Raw genomic sequence first — 3816 nt, 5'->3', positions numbered from 1 at the left:
AATTCCCATCTGCCACATAACCGTGGGCACGGCTTTCGAAAGTTTAAACCCTGCATGGGTGTCCCAACTTAGCCCATGATAAGCTCTCGCGATCAACGAAGGATATACCTTCTCCCAGGAAGACCCGATCAGACTCGGAATCCCGATTTACAAGACATTTCGACAATGGTAAAACAAGTCCAGCAAGACCGCCCGATGCGCCGACAATCCCGATAGGAGCTGCAAATATCTCGTTCTCAGGGCAACACCGGATGAACACTACGTACAACTAAAACCATTCCTCAAGTTTCCCCGAGGTGGCGCTGCAAGTGGCTCTGGTTCGGACCAACACTTAGACAAGCATTGGCACGGGGGGGGGGCTATAATAAAGATGACCCTTGGGTTAATTACTCCCAAGGGAAATGTAGGTGATGGTGAGGCAAATGGTAAAACCAAGGTTGGGCCTTGCTGGAAGAGTTTTATTCAAAGCGAATTGTCAAGGGGGTCCCATAAATCACCCAACCGCGTAAGGAACGCAAAATCCGGGAACATAACACCGGTATGACGGAAACTAGGGCGGCAAGAGTGGAACAAAACACCAGGCATAAGGCCGAGCCTTCCACCCTTTACCAAGTATATAGATGCATTAATAATATAAGAGATATTGTGATATCCCAACATAATCCTGTCCAGCATGGAGCAATCTTCAACTTCACCTGCAACTAGCAACGCTATAAGAGGACTGAGCAAAGCGGTAACATAGCTAAGCAACGGTTTGCTAGGAAGCGTGTCAAAGGTTAGATGTTCATGGCAATTTGGGAGGCTTGAGGAGCAAAAGATAGGTAGAGCTGCAAAGCGATAGAACGAAGCAACTAGCATAGCAATGATAGTAGTGAGATCCAGGGTAGCGATCATCTTGCCTGAAATCCCGCAAGGAAGAAGAACGAGTCCCTGAAGAATATGAAGCCACGAAGACGAACCAAGCGTAGATGAACAAATCCTCACGATCGCAACGAAACAGGAACTATCGAGAAGAAGCACACAACATGGTAAACACACCACACATAGACAAGACATGATGCACAACAAGCATGATCCATGACAAAGCTACATGAAGCTACTCATGGCAAGAGACAATGCAAACAAGAGCAACACATCAAAGCAAGTTTAAATGAGGCCAGGAACAACATACAACAATTCCGGTAAGTCCTCATATGTAAATTTCGAAGTTGGTCCAGATCTGAATAAACCTTATGTTCAAGTTGTTAAACAGCAAGTTAAGATGCACCAAGATGATCTACACGAGATTCTAGTCAAGTTACATATAAAGTTCGTTTAATTCGGAGATACGGTCTAGAAGATATGAGCAAAACAAGTTAAACATGGCATTGATGGAAAATGCAAACAAACATCAAGCAAACACACCAAAACAAGGATGCAACATGATAATATTAAACTACATGCAAAATCAAGCAAGTTTCATATAGAGCACACTCAAAACGGAGCAACGGTTCAACACATACACTATACAAGATATGACAACAATCTGTCCAAAACAGCAACTAGGCATATTGCAAGCACCAAAACAACATGCTGCAGCACCTCAACATGAGAACAAAAGGCATGGGCATGATGTACATGTAAATCATAACAAAACATGAACACTGAGCTATCTCCAGAAATCACTAGAACATGCTCAAAAACACATGGCAAGATTGCATATATTAACAGTTTCAGACTTTGCAGAAATAACATCAGGTTGCAATGTTATAGAGCTATGAAATAACATTCTACAAGAACTTATCATGGAAAACAAATGCATGTCATGCTACTACTAAATACATAGAACAAAAGTCCTTTACTGACCATGAGCCAAAAAGAATCAGAAGATATGATGGCACCCATGTAAACATAGCAAGTTATATGACAGATTCAAACATGGCAGGAACAACGATAAGTAGGCATGTTGGTGAGCTTGTACGACTCACCACAGAGCAATACATGGCATGACAAGGTGAGTAACAGTAAGAATACATGTTTATGAAGCTAAGCATGGCAAGAACAAGTTCATAGAGTGCATGGATCACTAGCAAAACACACGACAAAACTGAACATGTTAACAGGCTGACATCAACATTATTTAGCAACTTTGGAGCAACATAACAACAAGCTACAGCAAGCTATAAATGCAACCAGGGGCATGGATGCATAGAGCATGACATGTATAACAAAACATCCTTAGTGAACATCTCCAGATTATGCATAAAATGACTTGTAGCAGCAGGTTACATAGCATCACAAAATAACAGATTCAGCCTAGCAAAACAGTAACAGCAAGTACCATACTTAACAAGCTTGATGCACTCAGTACACAACTCACAAAAATACATGGATGGCACCCCTGTAAAGATGGCAGAACATAGTTCAAAACACATGTAGATCTCATGCTCATAGGATGCACACATCAAATGCAACAAAAATGACAAATCACCAAGTTATAACAGTTTCAGCAGATTAACATCATATAACACTCTTGCAACGATTATTCTGGCATCAAGATGGACTCAAATGAACATGGTGCAATGTAATGAAATGTAGAGCATCTCACAACGAACATTTGGATATATTACACGCACGAAACGGAGCAGTATGCATAGAGATATGGCATGATGAACATGGCATGAAAATGCTGAAATCTACGGGGACTTAGCCGATTTTAGCAGAAAAAAACAGGTGGGCGTCCGGTAGCTAAATCGCGCACGGGCGAGGAAAAGAGGGGAAGAGCTCATGTTGGGCTTGGCCCAGGAGGGGGGAGGACGAGGCGGGCCGAGGTGATGGGCTGGGCCTGGTGCGGGGACGGGCCGCGAGGCCCACGTGGCCGGCTGGGGCGTTCTCCTCCTCTCGTGCCCGCACGAAGAAGGCAGAGGCGGCGGCGACGAGTTCCGGCAGGTCTGGCGAGGCCGTAGGAGGCCATGGGGTCGGCGGCTCTGGCCGGATCCGGGTGGTTCCGACCCCGGGGAGTCCATTCCCGGCGGCAACGAGGTTCACCGGCGACGAGACCTCGAGTGTTGGCGGCGGCGGTCCTGCAGCACACGAGATCTGAGAGAGAGAGAGAGAGAGGGCAAAAGAAGGAGGAGGAGAAGGCAGGGTGTGGCGCGGTCTGGCTTGGGCGACGGAGGAGGCGGGGTCCGGTGGGGCTCCGGTGGAGGCGCTCGGGCGTGGGAAGAACTCGGGCGAGTGGGATCGGCGGCGGGCGGCTGCGTTGGAGCGCTCCCGCGCGAGAGCTCGGGCGCGAGGGCGGTTTCGGGCCCAGATCCGGCCCGGGGCGGGCCGGTTGCGGGCTTCTGCGGGCCGCGGCGGCGGGGAGGCGTGGGGTGAGGTGGCGATGCCACATGGCGGCGGGGCAGTGACTGGAGACGACTAGGGGGCGACGTGGCGTGTGTGGATTGGTCCGGGGCGCGCTGGCGGCGGTGCTAAGTGGCGGAGCAGGGTTGGAGTGGCGCGGAATGCGAGGAAGGGGGGTTGGCTGTGGCTGGGGGTAGGTGGAGGGTCTAGGGGGGCGAGGGTTGCCCAAAATTGGCATGGGGTTGTTTAAATAGAGTAGGGGTCTAGGGTTGAGGGATTTTGGGGTGGTTCGGAGCCTCGGATCACCATCGGACGGCTCCGAATCGGAGGGGGTTTAGCTGAGGGGCTGATGGGGTGTGAAGAGGGGCCTTGGGCTTTGGGGGAAGAAGAGATGGCGGCCCGGCAACGGTTTCCAGAGACCGAAAACGTCCGGCGAAGGTACCGGCAACGGTTGTAGGTTTAACGGTTGGGCTATCAAATGGACTCTGAATG

Source organism: Triticum dicoccoides, chromosome 6B (assembly GCF_002162155.2).
Source record: "Triticum dicoccoides isolate Atlit2015 ecotype Zavitan chromosome 6B, WEW_v2.0, whole genome shotgun sequence".
NCBI lineage: Eukaryota > Viridiplantae > Streptophyta > Magnoliopsida > Poales > Poaceae > Triticum > Triticum dicoccoides.
This window is presented reverse-complemented; position numbering follows the sequence as displayed.